The sequence below is a fragment of the Lissotriton helveticus genome, chromosome 2_1, assembly GCF_964261635.1.
Source record: "Lissotriton helveticus chromosome 2_1, aLisHel1.1, whole genome shotgun sequence".
NCBI lineage: Eukaryota > Metazoa > Chordata > Amphibia > Caudata > Salamandridae > Lissotriton > Lissotriton helveticus.
In genome coordinates this window covers 124,168,509-124,193,161 of record NC_136059.1, presented here as the reverse complement: position 1 = coordinate 124,193,161, position 24,653 = coordinate 124,168,509, and positions in this window count along the sequence as shown.

Genomic DNA, 24,653 nt, shown 5'->3' with positions numbered 1-24,653 from the left:
GAGAAATCGGAGCTTACGAATGTTCTGACCGGTTGTCTTCAGCAAGTCTTTATGCCAAGTCCAGGAGTATCGTTTGGGCGAGTCTTGGTCTTGCTGCAACGCGTAATCGAGTTCCCAAACCTGTGCGGGAAATTGAGTATTTGGCGGAAAAGGAGCCAAACAGTACCGACATTTTGAAGACCAACATGTTGGATACATATTATCCAAATTAAAGCAGTCACCTCGAGAATATTTGTCTGTATGAGGTTCTTCAAAATTACATATTCAAGAGGAACATCAAAGAAGATACTGAGAAAGGAGTGTATGCTGTAATAGGAAGTGAGGGATGTCTGGTCAAGCAAAGAAAATGCCACTTGCTGAACCATCGAAAATTGAGTGGCGAATCTCCTGAAAAAAAGGAGTTTTTCTATTTAGCACTTTTGCAACTTTTCAAGCCTTGGCGTACAGAAGAGGAACTGCTTGGAGATTTCCTCTGTTACGAAGACTCTTTCAATGCTGCCAAGGAGACCATAGAATGTCCTGCTTTTCCCAAATATGTAGAAATGTTGAATGTGGAAATTGAGCAGGAAGCAACGATTGCAGCCGAGATTGCCAGAGACAGTTCTCAGGACAGTCAGAGTTCTGCTTCATTGAGTCAGGATCCACTAGGAGGACCTGTTATCGAAAATGAAGCTGCCACTGCTATGAATGAAGTGGAAAGAGCCACGGCACATGCTCAGGAGGATGCGGTTAACTTAGAAGAGTTGGAAAGACAACTCAACTTTGAGCAGAGGAAAATATATGACGAAGTTACCATGCAAATTGATCATGGATTAAGTCATGACAAGAAAGAGTGCTCATGTACGTCGTTGAAGCCTGTCCGACTGTACGTGAGTGGAGAAGCGGGAACTGGAAAAAGTTTCCTTATTAAAGCAATTTCATGTTATTTGCAGGAAAGGACAGAGTCATCGCTGTCTTGTGTTGTCACTGCTCCAACTGGACTGGCAGCACATAACATTAAAGGGATTACTTTACATCATTTACTGATGCTGCCAGTGGAGCATGACAACAAATGACAATATCACAAGCTATCTGGAGATGCTTGTTGTGAAGTTTCAAGAATCTTGAGGAAAATGAAACTTCTTATCATTGACGAAGTAAGCATGGTTTCCAATGTCATGCTTGCCTTTGTGCATTTGAGAATGCAAGAAGTTCTCAAAACAGAGTATGATGTGTTATTTGGTGGCAAACACATCATTGTTTTCGGAGATCTTCTGCAGCTGACACCAGTGAAAGGGCAACCTGTGTTCAAAATGCTCACGCATGAAGATACCAGGAAGTGCCTAGGGAGCATTGGCAATGTCAATATATGGTTAAACTTCAATTATGCTGAACTGCATGAAAATATGCGTCAGGTGAAAGATGAAGTTTACAAGACTATTCTACAAGATGTTAGAATTGGAAAAGTGACCGAGCATGGGAAAGAAGCTTTACATGCACGATTACTGACAAATTTATATCCAGAACAAGATGTTGTGCCTGAGAATATTTTTCAGAAAATTACTGAGAAGAAATCTGGAATATGTTTGATGCCAACTCTTGCAGAATGTGCCAAATTCAACCACAAAATGTTGCATTTAGAAAAGCAAGAGATTGTGAAACTGGAAGCTATTGATAGAGTAGAGCATATGGGATCAACAATTATTTTGTCTGAGAATTTGAAAACAAAATTGGATTCATTAGAGAAGACTATATCTAAAACTGCAGGTTTTGAAAAGACTCTGAATGTGTGCTTGAACTGCCGTATAATTTTAAGAAGGAATTTACATGTTGAAAGAGGTCTGGTAAATGGATCAATGGGTAATGTTGTTGATTTTGTAAAATACAGAAATAGAGATGGAATTGAATTTTTAAAAATTAAATTTGATGGCATTGAGGAAGTACAGCTAATTGGTCGTTGTTCTGCTAGATTTTTGCTTGTAAAAGACTTATATGTTCGCCGTAAGCATTTTCCTGTTTGCTTGGCATATGCGGTGACAATCCATAAATCGCAAGGTTTAAGTGTAGACAGTGCATTGGTGAATATTGGCAGTTCTGTGTTCAAGGAGGGTATGGCATATGTGGCATTGTCACGAGTTAGAACTTTATCGGGATTGTACTTGATTGAGTGTGATGTCACAAACATTTGTGCGGATCTAGATTGTGTTAAGGAATACAATAGATTAAGAAGAGAGTATGCGCCACATTTGCCTCAATATCCTTTGTTTGAGAAACGTGTGGTAGGCCGGAAATGAAGAAATGTGACCAATACTGGGGAGGTTGTAGCAAAAAGACGAAAAGTCGATGAACCTGAAATTATAAGCAGAAACAAAAAGGATTCTGTTGAAGATGTTGTTGGTTTTCAATTTGAAAACAGTTCTGGTGTCAACTGCTATGCTAATGTAGTGGTTAATGTTTTGTTTTCTCTAGAAAATGTAAAAGAAGAGATTGTGGTCAATTCTGATCAAAGATTTTGCAGTTTGTTAAATTCTGTGTTAGAGAAATGTAGCACTGATAGAACAAAAATAGAAAGTGTGTCTGAAATTCGAAATCTGTTAGACAGATGTTCAGGCCAAACACAATTCTCTCAAAATATTCAGCAAGATTGTCAGGAGTTTTTAATGTATATGCTTGATGTATTGCATGCTGAAGGTGTAGATGTAGATCACCTGTTTGGGCTTTCTTATCAATGGCAGCATGACTGCGAGAACTGTAGGGTATCAAGTACTACTAGTGTAGACTCAGAAAGATTTATATATTTAACTTTGCCAGACAGTAAATCAGTCTCTTTTAATAAACTAGTAAAAGCAGCTGATCACAACATGGAGTGTAGCCAATGTAAATCTGAAATGATGTCCACATTATTTATACAAACATATGGCCAGTATGTTATTTTAATGTTCCAACAATGTAGGCCTGATGGAACAAAATTGACAACTTTAATTAAAAATTTTGTGGCTTCACAGTTGTCAATATCAGGAAAGGACTTTTGTAACTGCAGCAATTATATATCTTGATGGTCCTTCAATAACATCAGGACATTACACAGCTTATTTAAAGTCTAGAAATTGCTGGTCATTCTGCAATGATTCTGTTTTAATTTTCAAAAAAAAATTGCCGTATGACCTTAAAAACTCTTACCTGGTGTTTTTAAAACCAACATTTTAGGGAAAGAATCTCGGGATGTGCTCTGAGGAATTTCAAGAAGTTCTAATGGCTCCTACACGATTTGGCCTTGAGGATAAGTGTAGTACAGAGACATAACTTCTTACCATAACACTGGACGTCATGGAGAAATACGTGCACTTTGAATGAGTTCAGAAAAACTGTTTCTTTTTATAAGCTAATTGAAGCAGCCAATCAAAACATGGAGTAGAGGGAATGTAAGTCTGCAATGCTGTCTACTGTTTTACATTGCTTTGTGATTAAAAGTGATGTAGAGAATTAAATAATTGTAGTAGTCATACAGGTAGTGTAAGTCTGCTTCATAGTAAGCAGTATCAGTGTCATAGGAAATGTAGAACACGACTGAGCAAGAAGGGGAAGATATTACTAGTCCAGGATTGTGAAAATGATCTTCAACATTTTAATTGTGAAAGTTGCGGAAATACAACATGACGGGATTGGCTTACAAGAATTCTAAGAGTTATAAATGGCTCAGACATGATTTGGCCTTGTGGAAACGTGTGGTAGAGAGCAAGAAGTCATTTATTGTATGTAACATGTTTTTCAAAACGATGGAGGTTTTCTTTCAGAAAGTGGCGATCTGAAAGTAATAACAGCACAAAAGAGTGTAAGCTGTTCATAGGACATCCTTCGACGTCATGGAAAGTAAGTTAACTTTAAGGAGTTCTGAATTCTGATTTGTTATGTTGTATGGGTTTTTTAAACACAATCATTTTGATTGTGTTTTTTTTTCCCCGCTGTTATATGATGAATACCTTCAAGTCACTGTTTTTAGTGAAATTTGATACATTCTGAGAACAGCAAAAATAAACCATTTAACATGTATAATTAATTCTGTACTGTCTGCATTTATGATGTACATTTAGAACTGTGTAGGAGGCATGGAGAAGGAAAGGCTTGTGTAAGTGTCAAAGTTGTTGCATACAGTGCTCATATTCTACGTAGTCTTTCATATGATAGACTACATTTCCACAATGAGATACCTAAGCAAAGGAAACACAGGTGATATGATTGTGGAATGAGCAAAATAAATTGCACGTTTTTCAATTATATTACCTGTGTTTCCTAACATTACACATCACATTGTGTAGATGAGGTTTAGGCCTGTTCCTGGAGACAGAGGAGGTCTGACATTTGTTCAAGAGTGCAGTGGACATGACTCACTTCGTTGGTAGGCCTCCACATGTATTATCTCCTCTGTATTCTTCAACAAACCTAAATTCCATCTGCAACCCTGAGTAGGACTTACCTGAAACAAATCTGTGCATAGGTTACACCTTATTGGCATCTTGAAACATCGCCTCTTTTGCTCCATTGTGGGTCACTTTTGTGTAAAAGATGCACCATGTTGCAAGATAGGTTTCAGTTAATCTCCAGCAAGATACCATCAGTTTAAAATGTATATAATTAGCACTGTGTAGGGAGCATGCAGAAGCTGAAGCTTTTGTAAGTGTCAAAGTTGTTGCATGCAGTGCTGCACTTCTGGGTACTGTTTAATATGCTGCACTACATCTGCACTATGAGATACCTAAGCCTAGGCAACACAGGTGATGTGATTGTGAAATGAGGAAAAGAAACTCCACATTTTTCAATTACATCACCTGTGTTTCCTAAGTTTACGAATGACATTGTGCAGATGAAGTTTAGGTCTGTCCACGGACACAGAAGATGGCTGGCCTTTGTTCAAGAGTGAAGTGGACATGACTTACTTCAATGGTAGGCCTTCACATGTATTATCTCCTCTGTATTCTTCAACAAGCATAAATTTGATATGCAATCCTGACTAGGCCTCACCTTAAACAAACCTCTAGAGAGGCCACACCTTATCGTCATCCTGAATCAATCATTTCAAATGTTAGGGACAGATTTATGATAGGTGTATGCCTCTTTTGCGCCACTGTGCGTCACTTTTCTGATGCAGCGGCGGTGCAAAAGATTTGCTATGAGGCGACAAAATTACAAATTGATGCATCTAGGCAGATGTGTCATGCTGTAAAAAACCCGTGCCACATGAAACCGATGCAGCAGTGATGCAAACGATGCACCATGTTGCAAGACAGGCCTGACTTCATCTCCAACAAGATAAGAAGCTAAGTCTTCTGTAAATGTCAAAATTGATGTATATACTGCTCAACTTCTATGTACTCTTTGATATGCTAGACTCCATCTGCACTATGAGATACCTAACCAAAGGCAACACAGGTGATGTGATTGTGAAATGAGGAAAAGAAACTCCACATTTTTCAATTACATCACCTGTGTTTCCTAAGTTTACGAATGACATTGTGCAGATGAAGTTTAGGTCTGTCCACGGACACAGGAGAGGTCTGGCCTTTCTTCAAGAGTGAAGTGGACATGACTTACTTCATTGGTAGGCCTTCACATGTATTATGTCCTCTGTTCTCTTCAACAACTCGAAATTTCATTTGGAACCCTGAGTAGGCCTCACCTCAAACAAACCTCTGGATAGGACAAATCTTATTGGCATCCTGAAACAAACATTTAAAATGTTAGTGTCTTGCGACACTTTTGTGAAACAACAGCAGTGCAAAAGATGCACCATTTTTTAAGATAGGCCTCACTTCATCTGCATCAAGATACTGTTAGTTTAAAATGTATATCTTTAGGACTGTGTAGGGGGCCTGGAGAAGCAGAAGCTTCTGTAAGTGTCAAAGTTGTTGAAAAACTGTTTGTCCTTCAATCTTTTCCCTTGTCTTTTCTAATTTTTAAATACATGTTTTAATATTTTTCAAATGTTTGTTCTCTCTTTCACAGATTGAAAGTATAAAAACAAAAAGTGAGTAAGTTAATGACAATTTTAAGGTAAATGTTTTGTACTCTTTTCGTTACATTTCTATCACATTCACCTACTAGTAGTTTGACAGCTTCATTAACCCTCAGTGTCCTGCCTTTGCTACTTCCCTCATTCCTTTCTCTATTACCTACTTACTCTACTCCTTCCACTCCTTTTCTCAGTCCCTCTCTTCTCATAGTTCCTCACTCTTGTTCACTCTATTACTCTTAGTGTCTTTGACTGATCACTCTTTCACTACTTGTTCATTATGCTTCTTCTGTGTAGTTGAAGCACACTAAGGGGCATATTATGAACATAGCCAATAAAATTATTGCTGTTTTTATTGGCAGAAAAGTGTTGCAAAAGTGGTTTTAGCGGCAGTTTACCGCCGCAAAAGCGGCTTTAGCGACACATTTCTGCCGATAAAAGCTGCAAAACTTTTATTGCCTATGTTGATGATATGGCTCTATGTTATTTACATTTCTTTGCTGTTTCAATTAATCTTTTTCTGTTATTTTTTCTTTTTTGTTTTCTGTTTTTTCTCTCTGTTATTCCACATGTTTTAATCTGATTTTGAACATTCACTCACATTCTCCAAGAAACTCTTCTTTGTTATTGTTCTACTCTCTTTTTTTTCTTTCACTTCCTTATCTATTTTGTTTTTCACAATTATACCCTCTTCCATCTTTTCTTCGGTAAATAGATCTATTAAACAGTATCTCTGGTTTACTCCCTATAGCTGTCTTTCTTTTAACATTACTCTCTGTTTACTTCCCTTATACTTACTCTTCTTTTTATTTATTTTTTTATTTTTTTTTGGTTCGCTCCCGGTTCGCGAACCGGGAAGCGAACGGGGAAGCGAACTAAAAGAAATAGAGCTTGCCAGAGTGCTAAACATTCTAGCAATTTTTTTTTGAAAGGGGAGGTAGTTCTGAAACGAACTTTTTTTTAAATGTTTTTGTTGTTTTATATATTTTTTTTTGGGATTTTTTTTTTTTTGGATTTTTTGAACAGTTTTATGTTTTTTTTTTGTTTTTGATGGAGGGGAAACAACAAAAAACAGGCATTGAAAAGGGCTCAACAGGAGCAAAAAAAAAATTACTGTCTGGGGCGGTTAGGGCAATTGTGATTTACATAAGCTACGTTGATTAACGTAATGCTCATGTTACCACATGATAGCAATGCACCGCAGTACATACAAGTAAATTTCATATGCGCAAAATTCTCCTGGATGTCTGTCAACGATATTAGTGATGTTGACCTGGCCACAGGAGTTGTTGTTGGGTTATCTTCCATGTCACGTATCTCCGCCCGGCTGTAGTTCAATGGATGCCACCTGTTCATGTGACGATGCATTGTATAGTTTCCGTAGCTATATTTTTTATCAGTGCCTCTAGATAACCGGTCTTTACAAATCAGGCAGGTGACATACCTAGCATTTACTTTTTTTTGCCCTCGAGGGAGTGAAAAAAACTGCCAAATAAAGCTGGCTTTCCGACGGGAAACCCGGGGCACCTCCTGTAAGAACTGTGGTCCTTCGGTCTCCTCTTCCTCTAGTTCATCCTCTTCCTCCTTTGTCTGGCTGATAAACTGGGGAGGTGGTCCTCTCTTCCCATGAGGAGGTGGAGGTGGTGGTGGGGGTGCACCAGCTGAAGCAACTACTGAAGCCATTGCTCAACTATCAAAAATGGTCTTCCTCTCACAAAGATGAAAGTCAGAGTGAGGAAAGAAGGAGGGGTTTTCATCATTTGGGAAAAACAATAGTTCTAAACCAATCAAAAGTGTTATTTTTAGGTCACCTGACCTAGCCTTACATCATTATGAAACCAAAAAGGGATTGAACCAATGAAAAGTTTTATTAACAAGTCACATGACCTCTTACGCTTAAGTTACGCGCTGCGGAACGCGCCCCGTATCACTTCCGGGTCGCTGCGCTTCACGCCTCGGTTCGCGCTCCGGAGCACTTCCGGGTGCGCTAACGCGGCGCGTCAAAAGACGCATTACGCGGCAACGCGATACGTCGCGCTTTCGCGACGCGCCGCGGATCGCTTCCGGGGAGCTGCGCTTCGCGTCTCAGTTCGCGTACCGGAGCACTTCCGGGTGCGCTAACGCAGCGCGTCATAAGACGCATTACGCGACAACGTGATACGTCGCGCTTCCGCGACGCGTCACGATGTTGATTTCTAACGCGGCAGTTGCGCTAACGGAACGTTTACCGGTTCGCGGACTGGGTCGCGGCATCAAGATGAGCTAACGGAAAGCTTCCCGGTTAGCGAACCGGAAGCGAACAAAAAAATAAGTATTAAAAAAAAAATTATTAATAAACATATAAAATATATTTTGGGATTTAAAGAAGAATACATTTTACAGCTACAGATATTAGCTTTTAAAAAACCAATGAATTCACTGAAAAAACCATAGGTTATAGACCATATATAGTTAGGAATTAGCATTTAAAAAACCTTATTTTACTCACACAAAACCATTGAAATTCCATATATAGTTAATTGTACTAACTATATATCGCGCACCCGCAATCCACTGCTGATGATGTCACATATTACATCATTCATGACATGGTCAGTGACATCACTGATGACATCACTGATGACATTTCAAATGACATCACTGATGACATCACTGATGACATCTCAAATGACATCACTGATGACATCACTGATGACTACATTCAGTGACTGTATAAATCTGTAAAGTTAAAATATGTCTTACATATTGAAGAATGAGTGGATGTATAAGTGTCTTGAAGGATTTAGTAGGGGCATGACTGACTGTATGAGTGACTGATTCAATGTGTCTCACTGAGTGCATGGGTTAGTGACTAAACTGTCTTAATTTGTGCATCATTATGTCTGTTGTTCTGTAAACTGCTGCATGTGTTGATCAGTAGCTATATGATTAACTGTATGGGTTATTGATTGGTTGCCCAAGCATTTGTATGGGAGACTGAGTGTGTGTGTGGGTGGCTGGGAGGTGTATGACTCTGTGCATAGATGTGTGAGCAGTTGATTGACTAGATGTATGGGTAAAAAAGTGCATGTGGAAACAGCTGTATGGGCGGTTGACTGTGTGCATGAGTGTATTGGTGAGTGAATGGATATCTCAGTGCTACATGTTAAAGTAAGTACATATGTAAAATACAGTACATGTGAGAGTTGACATATATAAATAACTGTGCATAAGAGCCAGTGAATGTGTGAGTGGCTGTATGGATCATTGTGAACTTGTATCCAGGATTGTATAAGTGAGTAAATATGTTTTAGTATATGTTTGAATAAGTAAGGTGTGTATAACTGTATAGTTGAGGAAATGGAGGTGTGATTGATTCTTTGCATGACTGACTAGGTGTGTGAGTAACTCCATGGATGAGTGACAGTCTGTGAGTGTCTGTTTACACTGAGTGTATCTAAGGTTATATTAGAGTCTGAAGAGGTTCATCGTATTATCACATGAATGATGTCATCAGTGATGTGATCAGTAATGTCAAATGAGATGTCATCAGTGATGTCATCAGTGATGTCATTTGAGATGTCATCAGTGATGTCATCAGTGATGTCATCAGTGATGTCATTTGAGATGTCATCAGTTATGTCACTGACCATGTCATGAATGATGTAATATGTGACATCATCAGCAGTGGATTGCGGGTGCGCGATATATAGTTAGTACAACTAACTATATATGGAATTTCAATGGTTTTGTGTGAGTAAAATAAGGTTTTTTAAATGCTAATTCCTAACTATATATGGTCTATAACCTATGGTTTTTTCAGTGAATATATATATATATATATACATATTATTAACAAAACATATACAATATTTTTACCGTAGGATAGCAAGAGGTTTACATTTACTGTAACGACTCCAGTGAGTGCAACAGAAGGGAAAGCGTTGGATAGCGTAGGGGTAAAAATGACTATTCCCACTTCAGAGAGTGCAACAGTAGGGAAAGCGATGGATAGCATAGGGGTAACAATTACTATTCCCACTCCAGAGAGTGCAACCGTAGGGAAAGCGTTGGATAGCGTAGGGGTAAAAATTACTATTCCCACTCCAGAGAGTGCAACAGTACGGAAAGCGTTTGATAGCGTAGGGGTAAAAATTACTATTCCCACTCCAGCGAGTGCAACAGTAGGGAAAGCGTTGGATAGCCTAGGGGTAAAAATTAACTATTCCCACTGCTGAGAGTGCAACAGTATGGAAAGCGTTGAATAGCGTAGGGGTAAAAATTACTATTCCCACTCCAGAGAGTGCAACAGTAGGGAAAACGTTGGATAGCGTAGGGGTAAAAATTACTATTCCCACTCCAGAGAGTGCAACAGTGGGGAAAGCGTAGGATAGCGTAGAGGTAAAAATTACTATTCCCACTCCAGAGAGTGCAACAGTAGGGAAAGCGTTGGATAGCGTAGGGGTAAAAGTTACTATTCCCACTCCAGAGAGTGCAACAGTAGGAAAAGCGTTGGATAGCGTAGGGGTGAAAGTTACTATTCCCACTCCAGAGAGTGCAACAGTAGGGAAATAGTTGGATAGCGTGGCGGTAACAATTATTATTCCCACTCCAGCAAATGCAATAGTGGGGAAAGCGTTGGATAGCGTAGGGGTAAAAATTACTATTCCCACACCAGAGAGGGCAACAGTATGGAAAGCGTTGGATAGCGTAGGGGTAAAAAATACTATTCCCACTCCAGAGAGTGCAACAGTAGGCAAAACGTTGGATAGCGTAGGGGTAAAAATTACTATTCCCACTCCAGCGAGTGCAACAGTAGGGAAAGCGCTGGATAGCGTAGGGGTAAAAAGTACTATTCCCACTCAGAGAGTGCAATAGTAGGGAAAGTGTTGGATAGCTTACGGGTAAAAATTACTATTCCCACTCCAGAGAGTGCAACAGTAGGGAAAGCGTTGGATAGCGTAGGGGTAAAAATTACTATTCCCACTCCAGAGAGTGCAACAGTAGGGAAAGCGTTGGATAGCGTAGGGGTAAAAATTACTATTCCCACTCCAGAGAGTGCAACAGTAGGGAAAGCGTTGGATAGCGTAGGGGTTAAAATTACTATTCCAACTCCAGAGAGTGCAACAGTAGGGAAAGAGTTGGATAGTGTGGGGGTAAAAATTACTATTCCCACTCCAGAGTGTGCAACAGTAGGGAAAGCGTTGGATAGCGTAGGGGTTAAAGTTATTATTCCCACTCCAGAGAGTGCAACAGTAGGGAAAGAGTTGGATAGCGTAGGGGTAAAAATTACTATTCCCACTCCAGCGAGTGCAACAGTAGGGAAAGCGTTGGATAGCGTAGGGGTAAAAATCACAATTCCCACACCAGAGAGTGCAACAGTATGGAAAGCGTTGGATAGCGTAGGGGTAAAAAATATTATTCCCACTCCAGAGAGTGCAACAGTAGGGAAAACGTTGGATAGCGTAGGGGTAAAAATTACTATTCCCACTCTAGCGAGTGCAACAGTAGGGAAAGCGTTGGATAGCGTAGGGGTAAAAATTACTATTCCCACTCCAGAGAGTGCAATAGTAGGGAAAGCGTTGGATAGCGTAGGGGTAAACATTACTATTCCCACTCCAGAGAGTGCAACAGTAGGGAACGCATTGGATAGCATAGGGGTAAAAATTACTATTCCCACTCCAGAGAGTGCAACAGCAGGGAAAGCGTAGGATAGCGTAGGGGTAAAAATTACTATTCCCACTCCAGCGTGTGCAACAGTAGGGAAAGAGTTGGATAGCGAGGGGTAAAAATTACTATTCCCACTCCAGCGAGTGCAACAGTAGGGAAAGCGTTGGATAGCGTAGAGGTAAAAATTACTATTCCCACTCCAGAGAGTGCAACAGTAGGGAAAACGTTGGGTAGCGTATGGGTAAAAATTACTATTCCCACTCCAGAGAGTGCAACAGTGGGGAAAGTGTAGGATAGCGTAGAGGTAAAAATTACTATTCCAACTCCAGTGAGTGCAACAGTAGGGAAAGCGTAGGATAGCGTAGAGGTAAAAATTACTATTCCCACTCCAGAGAGTGCAACAGTAGGGAAAACGTTGGGTAGCGTAGGGGTAAAAAGTTACTATTCCCACTCCAGAGAGTGCAACAGAGGGGAAAGCGTAGGATAGCGTAGAGGTAAAAATTACTATTCCAACTCCAGTGAGTGTAATAGTAGGGTAAATACTTCATATATAAATATAAATAACATGAATAGTAATACCAATTACAAAATAATTAAAATATTTTACAATTGTATAAAATATATTAAATAAATATTTATAAATACAAATTAAAATTATTTAATTATAAAAATTACCTACTAAGACTAATTAATTACCTATTAACAATAAATTAATTTACAATTTAAAAATTAATCAATTCATTTTAATTACCAATTATATTTTAATTAATTACCTATTACAAAATTAATGAACAATAATTCTAAATAAATACCAATAAATTAAATGACATATTTAATTAATTATAATTAAATTACTTCCCACCCTATTCCCCTATAAACCCACAACCCGCTACAGAAAATAATTTAATGAAATTAACATATTTATCAATTAGGCAATTAAAATTATTTACCAATTATATTTTAATTAATTACCAATTATTATTTAATTAACAATTAATTCAAAATAATTAACAATAAATACATTAACACATTTAATTAATTATAATTAAATTACTTCCCACCCTATTCCCCTATAAACCCACAACCCGCTACAGAAAATAATTTAATAAAATTAACATATTTATCAATTAATCAATTATAATTAATTACCAATTATATTTTAATTAATTACCAATTAATAATTAATTAACAATTAATTCTAAATAAATAATAGCCTAGGGGTAAAAATTAACTATTCCCACTGCTGAGAGTGCAACAGTATGGAAAGCGTTGAATAGCGTAGGGGTAAAAATTACTATTCCCACTCCAGAGAGTGCAACAGTAGGGAAAACGTTGGATAGCGTAGGGGTAAAAATTACTATTCCCACTCCAGAGAGTGCAACAGTGGGGAAAGCGTAGGATAGCGTAGAGGTAAAAATTACTATTCCCACTCCAGAGAGTGCAACAGTAGGGAAAGCGTTGGATAGCGTAGGGGTAAAAGTTACTATTCCCACTCCAGAGAGTGCAACAGTAGGAAAAGCGTTGGATAGCGTAGGGGTGAAAGTTACTATTCCCACTCCAGAGAGTGCAACAGTAGGGAAATAGTTGGATAGCGTGGCGGTAAAAATTATTATTCCCACTCCAGCGAATGCAATAGTGGGGAAAGCGTTGGATAGCGTAGGGGTAAAAATTACTATTCCCACACCAGAGAGGGCAACAGTATGGAAAGCGTTGGATAGCGTAGGGGTAAAAAATACTATTCCCACTCCAGAGAGTGCAACAGTAGGCAAAACGTTGGATAGCGTAGGGGTAAAAATTACTATTCCCACTCCAGCGAGTGCAACAGTAGGGAAAGCGCTGGATAGCATAGGGGTAAAAAGTACTATTCCCACTCAGAGAGTGCAATAGTAGGGAAAGTGTTGGATAGCTTAGGGGTAAAAATTACTATTCCCACTCCAGAGAGTGCAACAGTAGGGAAAGCGTTGGATAGCGTAGGGGTAAAAATTACTATTCCCACTCCAGAGAGTGCAACAGTAGGGAAAGCGTTGGATAGCGTAGGGGTAAAAATTACTATTCCCACTCCAGAGAGTGCAACAGTAGGGAAAGCGTTGGATAGCGTAGGGGTTAAAATTACTATTCCAACTCCAGAGAGTGCAACAGTAGGGAAAGAGTTGGATAGTGTGGGGGTAAAAATTACTATTCCCACTCCAGAGAGTGCAACAGTAGGGAAAGCGTTGGATAGCGTAGGGGTTAAAGTTATTATTCCCACTCCAGAGAGTGCAACAGTAGGGAAAGAGTTGGATAGCGTAGGGGTAAAAATTACTATTCCCACTCCAGCGAGTGCAACAGTAGGGAAAGCGTTGGATAGTGTAGGGGTAAAAATCACAATTCCCACACCAGAGAGTGCAACAGTATGGAAAGCGTTGGATAGCGTAGGGGTAAAAAATATTATTCCCACTCCAGAGAGTGCAACAGTAGGGAAAACGTTGGATAGCGTAGGGGTAAAAATTACTATTCCCACTCTAGCGAGTGCAACAGTAGGGAAAGCGTTGGATAGCGTAGGGGTAAAAATTACTATTCCCACTCCAGAGAGTGCAATAGTAGGGAAAGCGTTGGATAGCGTAGGGGTAAACATTACTATTCCCACTCCAGAGAGTGCAACAGTAGGGAACGCATTGGATAGCATAGGGGTAAAAATTACTATTCCCACTCCAGAGAGTGCAACAGCAGGGAAAGCGTTGGATAGCGTAGGGGTAAAAATTACTATTCCCACTCCAGCGTGTGCAACAGTAGGGAAAGAGTTGGATAGCGAGGGGTAAAAATTACTATTCCCACTCCAGCGAGTGCAACAGTAGGGAAAGCGTTGGATAGCGTAGAGGTAAACATTACTATTCCCACTCCAGAGAGTGCAACAGTAGGGAAAACGTTGGGTAGCGTATGGGTAAAAATTACTATTCCCACTCCAGAGAGTGCAACAGTGGGGAAAGTGTAGGATAGCGTAGAGGTAAAAATTACTATTCCAACTCCAGTGAGTGCAACAGTAGGGAAAGCGTAGGATAGCGTAGAGGTAAAAATTACTATTCCCACTCCAGAGAGTGCAACAGTAGGGAAAACGTTGGGTAGCGTAGGGGTAAAAAGTTACTATTCCCACTCCAGAGAGTGCAACAGTGGGGAAAGCGTAGGATAGCGTAGAGGTAAAAATTACTATTCCAACTCCAGTGAGTGTAATAGTAGGGTAAATACTTCATATATAAATATAAATAACATGAATAGTAATACCAATTACAAAATAATTAAAATATTTTACATTTGTATAAAATATATTAAATAATTATTTATAAATACAAATTAAAATTATTTAATTATAAAAATTACCTACTAAGACTAATTAATTACCTATTAACAATAAATTAATTTACAAATTAAAAATTAATCAATTCATTTTAATTACCAATTATATTTTAATTAATTACCTATTACAAAATTAATTAACAATAATTCTAAATAAATACCAATAAATTAAATGACATATTTAATTAATTATAATTAAATTACTTCCCACCCTATTCCCCTATAAACCCACAACCCGCTACAGAAAATAATTTAATGAAATTAACATATTTATCAATTAGGCAATTAAAATTATTTACCAATTATATTTTAATTAATTACCAATTATTATTTAATTAACAATTAATTCAAAATAATTAACAATAAATACATTAACACATTTAATTAATTATAATTAAATTACTTCCCACCCTATTCCCCTATAAACCCACAACCCACTACAGAAAATAATTTAATAAAATTAACATATTTATCAATTAATCAATTATAATTAATTACCAATTATATTTTAATTAATTACCAATTAATAATTAATTAACAATTAATTCTAAATAAATATCAATAAATAAATTAACAAATGTAATTAATTATAATTAAATTACTTCCCACCCTATTCCCCTATAAACCCACAACCCGCTACAGAAAATAAATTACTAAAATTAAAATATTGATCAATTAATCAATTATAATTGATTACCAATTATATTTTAATGAATTACCAATTAATAATTAATTAACAGTTAATTCTAAATAAATATCAATAAATTAACATATTTAATTAATTATAATTAAATTACTTCCCACCCTATTCCCCTACAAACCCACAACCCGCTACAGAATTATTTTACACAAAAAATATAAAATAATATTAACTTACCTTAAAGTCGAGATTTTTGTTGTCTATATTATGTCTAGTCGATATTATGTCCATTCTATATTTTTGATTCGATATTATGTCCATTCTATTCGATATTAAATTTTTCTAGTCAATATTTTTGTTGTCTATATGATGTCTAGTCGATATTATGTCCATTCTATATTTTTTACTCGATATTCTGTCCAATCGAAATAAAAAACTCGATATTATGACTGCACACCGGTGAAAATATCCAGGTCCTGCCCTCTGAAGCTGACCAGGAAGATGACAAGGACCGTAACCTGGAAGAAACAGCTCCTCCTGGATATGAGGAAGAGGGCAATGATGGCCCTCTCTTTACTTCAGCTACTAGAGTTGAAGGTATGCCTAGAAGGTCAAGATCTCCTTCACAGGAGTCTGGCCATTCTGACATATCTGTAGGGACCTCACAGGAGGGGATCCTCCCAGGAGAAGAGAGAAAGGCAACTCAAGTATGAGGAGGCCCGGCTGAGAATTAGAAGACAGCAGGTAGCCTTAGAAAAGGAGTCTCTAGAGCTTCAGAAAACTAGAAAGAAGCTGGGGCTAGAGACCCATGGTGGCAGCAACTTCCCTAGTGGTAGAGAGAGACCTCATGACCATAGGAACCTAAGCAAGATTGTCCCTTCCTACCAGAGTGGGGATGACATCCACAAATGGATTACTGCAATGGAAAGGGCCTGTAAAGTTCAGAGGGTCCCCCAGGAGCAGTGGGCAGCAATCTTGTGGCTCTCCTTTAGAGAGGAGGATGCTGATGATTATACAGTCCCGAAGAGTGCTCCGATTGAATGGTTTGGACTAACTACTGAACAATACAGAATAAGGTTCAGAGATACCCAGAAAGCTCAGACTCAGGACTGCATTGACTTTGTTGATTGTGCTACTAATACTCTGGAGGGCTGCTTACTTGGCAGTAAGGTGAAAGATTTCAAAGGATTGTACAACTTAATTATGAGGGGGCAAATCCTTAATAATTGTCAAAATCAGCTATTGCATTAGTACATGGCGGGCTCTCATCTGACCTCTCGCCAAGAATTAGGAAAGAATGCAGACAAATGGGTCAGAACCAGGGTGAAGCAGGTGACCAGAAGAAGCAAGATTCCAAGAACTCTGATTGGGGTGGGGAAAAGGGTAATGACCAGAAGTCTTCTCAAGGTCCCCAAAAATCTGCATCTAGTGAGGAGTCCCAATCATCTAAAGGAAAAGGCCATAGGAAACCATGGAGTAACATCTGTTAACAGAAATCCCATTGGACTAGTGATTGTAATAAGTTCAAATCTTCAACTCCAACCACCATTCCCACTAAGGCAACTGTTCCCCGTAGTTCAGCTTCAAGTGGTGGTACTCAGAATAAGGGTTTAGTAGCGTTAACCCTTGGTTCTGAGATGGACTTTGGCCTAGTCAGAGTTCCAACTCAGGCTGGACTGATCTGTGATGGAGACATGGATATGTCCTCCTTTGTGAGTCCCAGTAATCTGGGCAAGAACTGACAGCAGCCTTAGATTAATGTAAAAGACGCTTTCACATTCAGGGATACAGGGGCAAGTGTCACAATGGTGACACAAGACATTGTGCAGATCATACGTGGTGAAATGTACCAAGTGACCAATGCTAGCAATGTCAGGACTGACCATGCCTTGGCAGTTGTTAATTTCTCCTGGGGAGGGGTAACTGGCCTCACGAAGGTTGTGGTAAGTGAAAACCTCCCTGTTGAATTCTAGCTTGGCAATTATTTAGAGACTCCAGCTTGGGATGAAGTGAAGCTCAGGGCCCATGCATAAATGTTAGGAATCCCTGCACATGTGTTTGCTGTGACTAGGTCACAGGCCAAATTGTCAAAAACTGAACAGGCCCTGGATTCTGGAAGAATTGACCAGGTGCCTTTCAAGAGGAGGAGTAGTAGGGAAAAGGCAGTGCCTTCCCCCCTGACTAAGAATACAGATCAGACTATTGAGGAAGATGATCTTAGTCCTGAAGAAGGAACTGTCCCAAATGAGCTTGAGCCTGATCAGGTTGAGTTCTTGGGGACAGGGGGCCCTTCCAGGGCAGATCTGAGCCAGGAGCAGCTGAACTGTCCCTCTCTTTAACCCCCACAGACAGCAGGCTGCTGCTGAGGCTGCTGGGAATGCTAGTGGAACCCATAAGGTATATGGGGATGATGGACTCCTATACTCAGAGAGTTGAGGCCCCAATCCTGGTGCAGCCAGGAGGTTGGTTATATCTCTGAAGTTCAGGGGCTTCCTATTAACACTAGCCCATGATATTCCCTTAGCAGGTCACCTGGGCAAAAACAAGACTTGGGACAGGATTGTCCCACACTTTCATTGGCCCCATATGTCTGAAGACACCAACGAGTTTTGTTGCTCCTGTGTCACCTGTCAAGCCAGTGGTAAGGCAGGTGGTACAACAAAGCCCCCCTGATACCACTACCTGGGGTCATTGAAATCAATGACGATCCTGACACCAAAAGACACCTTTGCACCAGGCTTCCCTGGATGAGGTAACTCGAGTACTCCGGTGCTCCCATGGGTGTTGGCCCTAGAATCCGTTAAGTCTAAAGGGGTTTGCTCAAAGTCCCCTCCTAAGTGTCCCTAATCTTTAAATTTCCAACCACGACTTTCCTCATAGAAACTAACGGTGATTCGCAGCTGTGTTCTCACACTGCACGCTTCCCCTGTAGGTCAACTGTGTCACTACCTTGGGTGGCTTTTTGTGGTCCCAGCCATTCTACAGGCTCTAGGCCTTGTGTCTAGTCAAGTCGGGTTCTGATACCACTTTCTCAACATATGGTTTGGTACGCCCCTAGGGCTCAACCTATATTGTGCTAATTTACTGTGTGATATTAAGTGTAACATATGTGCTTTGACCTCCTGCCTCATAAAGGGACTAGTAGGGTGTGTTTTGAATGAATACATATATTTTATATACATACCTGGTGTGGTTGTCCTTTTATGTAGCCATTCAAGAGATTATAGACTGGTAAAACAAGCTGCTTTACATTCCTTCAAGACTTAGTCTGAAGGCTCCTTTCCATAGCTACCACTAGAATAGGTCTCAAATAAGGTTGTCTTTAACCTATCACCTCAAAAGGGTTGTTTGGACTAGTGCAAGGTGCCTATGATAACTAGTGGACAGTGTTGGACCCGGCCTCGTGGCGTGGTCCTACCCCTCCCGCATGGCGGGCCCGGGACGACATCGGCCTCCGTCGACCCGCCGTCGACCCGCCGTCGACCCCCCTGAACACGAACCATCGACGAGAGCAGCCCCCCTGGCAACCCACAGCTCTCCCCGGACCCTGCTCGCCAACACTGCCGGTCTGGCGACCATGCCAGGCCACCCTTTCCGGCCCGACTCCATCTTGGGCCCATCACGTCCCGAGCACGTGGCCACAGCCATCCCTGGCCCCGGCCCCAGCGAAGCCCTGACATTGAGGCACCAAGATCCTCCCAGGTGGTAGAGTGGCCACTTGGCGGATCCCGGAGGAGGGGAGTTTCGATGAGCCTCCAGCCATCCCCAGACGCCTGGTGTCGATCGATCTCCAGCCTCCCTGGGCCCTGGCTCCACCCCCCTGCTGGGTGTCTGGACACCTTCATCCCGGCCCCTCGGACCCCCAGGCGCGAGGGTGCGGACATCAAAGGACTCCAGTCCTATATCTGGGCCAGCCATGGATTAGGACTCCAATAGCCTGCCGAAACCGCGGCCAATGTCCGAGATACAACCACCTCGATGGAGGCGAAAACACAAACCACAACACCAAAAAACCTGCGATGGGCCAAAGTGCAATGAGTAAATCAGGTATAAGCAGCGCCAGGCCTGCAACACACACCTGGCAGGCTGGAAAAATCACCATAAAAGAAGAAAAAACAGCCAAACATAAACTGACCAAGACCCAAGCACCATGGAGGCAGCGGGAGCAGTTGCAGCGGACGAGCGCAATCCCACAAGCACCCCGGACGACCAGCTCGGAATCTCGGGAACAGGAAAGGGCAAGGATAAGAAGAAGAGGAAGATGTAGTTCAGTCTACAGGCAAACAGGATCATAGTCATGGAGGAGTTGGAACACCATCAACATCTGTTCATCACCTCCAACGTGTCATTGGGCACCAAAAATGGGATATGGCGGGACATCATGGACTAGGTGAATGCCGTCGGTGAGCACAAGAGGACAATGGATGATGTCAAGAGGCGATGGAATGACATCAAGTGGCGGACCAAGGAGAAACTTTCCACTAACCAGAAGACAGCAACGCAGACTGCAGGTGGGGGGCCAGCACCACAGCTCGACCTGGATGACGTGTAGGAGCTGGTGTCGACAGTCATCAGTGTGGAGACTGTGACCGGAGTCGGGGGAGCAAACACTACTCGACACAACATAACACAACCACAACAGGGTGAGTGACCACCAAGTACTGGGGAGACGGGTGGAGATGGGCACAAAGGCACACATGCATAATCAAGCAGAGCACAGTGCACACCCGCAATGACCCTGGGTCCTCGCCCAGATCCACAGACTTCACAATGTACAATGTCATGCTGCCTGAATGTCAACAAGTACCATGCGGCTACCTACATGTGGACACATTGTAATACATCATCTCCCCTTCACATCGCAGGGGCAGCGTCAACACTTCTTGCAGAGCAGTCCCAGCCACTCTTCACTGAGGATGAGGAGGACAGCACCAGCATCAACACCCAAACCCTCAAAGACATCATTGACCTCATCCGCCACTCACCTCCAGGATCAGGGCAGCCCAGCTACATCAAGGAGACCCCACCCTCTACCCAAAGCACCCAGGAGGAGGCACCCAAAGCACCGGCACTCCCCGAAGACCCCCAGGAACAACACATGGCATTCCAACACTGTGTGCTGGAGTGCCAGAGGGAGATCATAGAGCAGGTGCAGTTGGGCTTCGGCATCATGGCAACCAAACTTGATGCCATCCTTGGGTATGTAGGCCCACTGCATGGTCTCCAACGAGCCCTGACTGACTTCACTGAAGTCATGACACAGAGAGAAAAACACCTGTCGCTCAGAGTGGCTCTAGCGATACCAGCTGTGAGCTGGCACACATGCAGAGGCTCATGGAAGACATGGTGCGGATGGAGGCGGAAAGGATGGCAGCCACAGCTGCACATCAGCGGAATGTAGCTGGGAATCTACCATGCCCTGCAGATCCTCATCATGGCATTGCTGCCACAGGGCATGGCAATGAAAAATTCTGCTGCCACCACACCATCCACATCTCCGTACCCTGGTGTGTCTCTGCCTCCCAGTGCAGCAAGCCTAACCACTCTGGCACCTGATGTGTCAGTGGCAGACAGTGTGGTCGACAATCCACCTCCGGCCCCTGGTGTGTCAGTGGCACGGAGTGCCGCAGCCAGTACAGCAACACCCACAGGTGGGCCAGAGCACTCATCCGGGGATAAGGACGTGGATGTGCCTGTGATCAGAAGGACTCAGAGCATTCATTTCTGCCACCTAGCCTGTTTCTGCTTGGTCCCGCACATGGCCCCATGACCATCAACTGACCCCCAATTCACTCAGATACCCTCACCTTGGACAGCGACATGGACTGCCACATCCTGTTTGATGACCAATGACATGGCAACCATACTGCGGACTGTACCCTTCCTCTTTCGCATGACTTGTCATTCCCAGATGGACATTATGTAGTGTGCTCGGAATTGCCCTGTACCGCTCCAGCTGCAGAACTGCACTGGATGTCCAATAAACATCCAGTGATGCACTTCTGTGTCATGTCTTTCATCATTCATGTATGTATGTGTGGATGATTGTAGGGACAGTGGTTTACCTAACGTCAATGATGCTCATCCTGTGGGATGCTAGTCAAAGGGTGCTACATAGCAATTTGTGTAACGGGTCCCGTGGACACCACAATAGGGATACACACATCAGCCACTTCCTTGTGCGGACATGGACTGAACCACGCCAAGTACCCATGAATCATTTCTGCAAGCCCTGAGCTGTTCCGGCGTACAGCAGGTCAGACCACTCTTCTAAGGTTCCGAGCGGGGACCTCATTGCTACCCGTCATAGGCATACTCGCTGGTGGTGTGCAGCTCACTGATCTAGTTATCAGCATGTCACAGCCACTCCCTGAGGGCAGGTTTGCACGCACACCAGACCCATCTGCCACAGGCATCACAGGCCATGTGACCCTGCAAATATAAGAGGCTAATGATGTCACTTAGCCCTTTGCCTGTGGGGACTGGATGACGTACCGAAGGCCTTGAGACCGACACTGCCCTACCACCATGTGGCATGGACTGGGGTTGAACAGGGTTTGGGGCACATGCTGCATTGCAGCCGGCACAGGCACCCCGCCATTGGACACTGATTTTGGGTCCACTGAGTCATTGGCACCTTAAGCTGCTGGGCGGCCCAGACTGCTCTGGATTTGTGGGCCTTGCTGGACAGCAGAGTAGGCCGGGGCAGCAGGCTGCGTGGACCTACCGCCAAGTGGCCTCGCTCCCGGGTTCACAGAGTTAGTGACACCCATTGGTCTGAGCAGGTGTGCATCCTGCAATGGTGCCGGGTGCCCTGATATGTCTTATGTCATGGAGTAATCAAGATCCAGCACCAGACATGAGACCTGGTGGCTTGCACAACGTGGTTGCATGGTGTGGAGGGTGTCATGTCCGCAGGCACCAGGCTTGTGGCTTCCAGCAGTACGTGGTGGGACATCCTGTCTACACGACGGTGAGCAGTGAGGCCCGGGTGTGCATGGGCGGGCATGCTCCGATGTGCGGTGGGAGGGGTTGGGGTGCCTCTGCCTGGGTGTGCATGTGCAGGCTGGCGATGTTGTCTTGTGCAAGTCAGATGATGGCTCTGACTCTGATGTTTGCCCTGGTGTACTGCTATACATACCGGCAAGTGGTTGGAGACACACCGGTGGCAGCAGGTAAGCAGTGTGGCCTGGGTGCGTAGGGGTGGCACTCTCTCTATCTCTCCTGCTCTCTTCTTCTCTCTGTCCCCTCTCTTCTTCTCTCTCTCTCTCTATCCCCCTCTCTTCTCTTCTCTTTCCCCCTCTCCCTCTCTCTTCTTCTCTCTCTCCCCCCTCTCTTCTTCTCTCTCTCTCTCCCCCTCTCTTCTTCTCCCTCTCTCCCCCTCTCTTCTTCTCTCTTTCTCTCCCTCTCTCCTTTTCTCTCTCTCTCTCCCCCCTCTCTTCTGCTCTCTCTCTCTCTCTCCCTCCCCCTCTCTTTTTTTTCTCTCTCTCTCTCTCTCTCTCTCTCCCTCTCTTCTTCTCTCTCTCCCCCCTCTCTTCTTCTCTCTCTCTCTCTCTCTTTCCCTCCCCCTCTCTTTTTCTCTCTCTCTCTCTCCCCCTCTCTTCTTCTCCCTCTCCCCCTCTCTTCTTCTCTCTCTCTCTCCCTCCCCCCTCTCTTTTTCTTGCTCTCTCCCCTCTCTTCTTCTCTCTCTCTCCCCCTCCCTTCTCTCTCTCTCTCTCCCCCTCTCTTCTCCTCTCTCTCTCTCCCCCTCTCTTCTTCTCTCTCTCTCCCCCTCCCTTCTCTCTCTCTCTCTCCCCCCTCTTCTTGTCTCTCTCTCCCCCCTCTCTTCCCCTCTTTCTCCCCCCTCTCTACTTCTCTCTCTCTCTCTCTCCCTCCCCCTCTCTTTTTCTCTCTTTCTCGCTCTCTCTCTCTCTCTCTCCCTCTCTTCTTCTCTATCTCTATCTATCCCTCCCCCTCTCTTCTTCTTCTCTCTCTCTCTCTCTCCCTCCCCCCTCTCTTTTTTCTCTCTCTCTCTCCCCCTCTCTTCTTCTCCCTCTCTCCCTCTCTTCTCTCTCTCTCTCACTCCCTCCCCCTCTTCTTTTCTCTCTCTCTCTCTCTCCCCCTCTCTTCTCTCTCTCTCTCCCCCTCCCTTCTCTCTCTCTCCCTCTCCCTTCTTCTCTCTCTCTCTCCCCCTCTCTTCTTCTCTCTCTCCCTCTCCCTTCTCTCTCTCTCTCCCCCTCTCTTCTTGTCTCTCTCTCTCACCCCCCCTCTTCTTCTCTCCCTCTCCCGCTCTCTTCTTCTCTCTCACTCCCTCTCTCTCGCTCTCTCTCCCTCTCTTCTTCTCTCTCTCCCCCTCCCTTCTCTCTCTCTCTCCCTCTCTTCTTTTCTCTCTCTCCCGTCTCTTCTTCTCTCTCTCTCCCCCTCTCTTCTTCTCTCTCTCTCTCTCCCTCTCTTCTTCTCTGTCTCTCCCCCTCGCTTCTCTCTCTCTCCCTCCTCTCTTCTTGTTTCTCTCTCTCTCTCCCCCTCTCTTCCTCTCTCTCTCTCTCCCCCTCTCTTCTTCTCTCTCTCTCCCCTCTCTTCTTCTCTCTCTCTCCCCCCTCTTCTTTTCTCTCTCTCTCCACCCTCTCTTTTTCTCTCTCTCTCTCTCTCCCTCCCCCCTCTCTTTTTCTCTCTCCCTCTCTCTCCCTCTCTTCTTCTCTCTCTCCCGCCCTCTGTTCTTCTCTCTCTCTCTCCCTCCCCCCTCTCTTTTTCTCTCTCTCTCTCCCCTCTCTTCTTCTCTATCTCTCCCCCTCCCTTCTCTCTCTCTCTCTCCCCCTCTCTTCTTCTCTCTCTCTCTCTCCCCCTCTCTTCTTCTCTCTCTCTCTCCCCCTCCCTTCTCTCTCTCTCCCCCTCTCTTTTTGTCTCTCTCTCTCTCCCCCTCTCTTCCCCTCTCTCTCTCTCCCCCTCTCTTCTTCTCTCTCTCCCCCTCTCTTCTTCTCTCACCCCCTCTCTTCTTCTCTCCCTCTCCCTCTCTCTTCTTCTCTCTCACTCCCGCTCTCTTCTTCTCTCTCTTTCTCTCTCTCTCTCTCT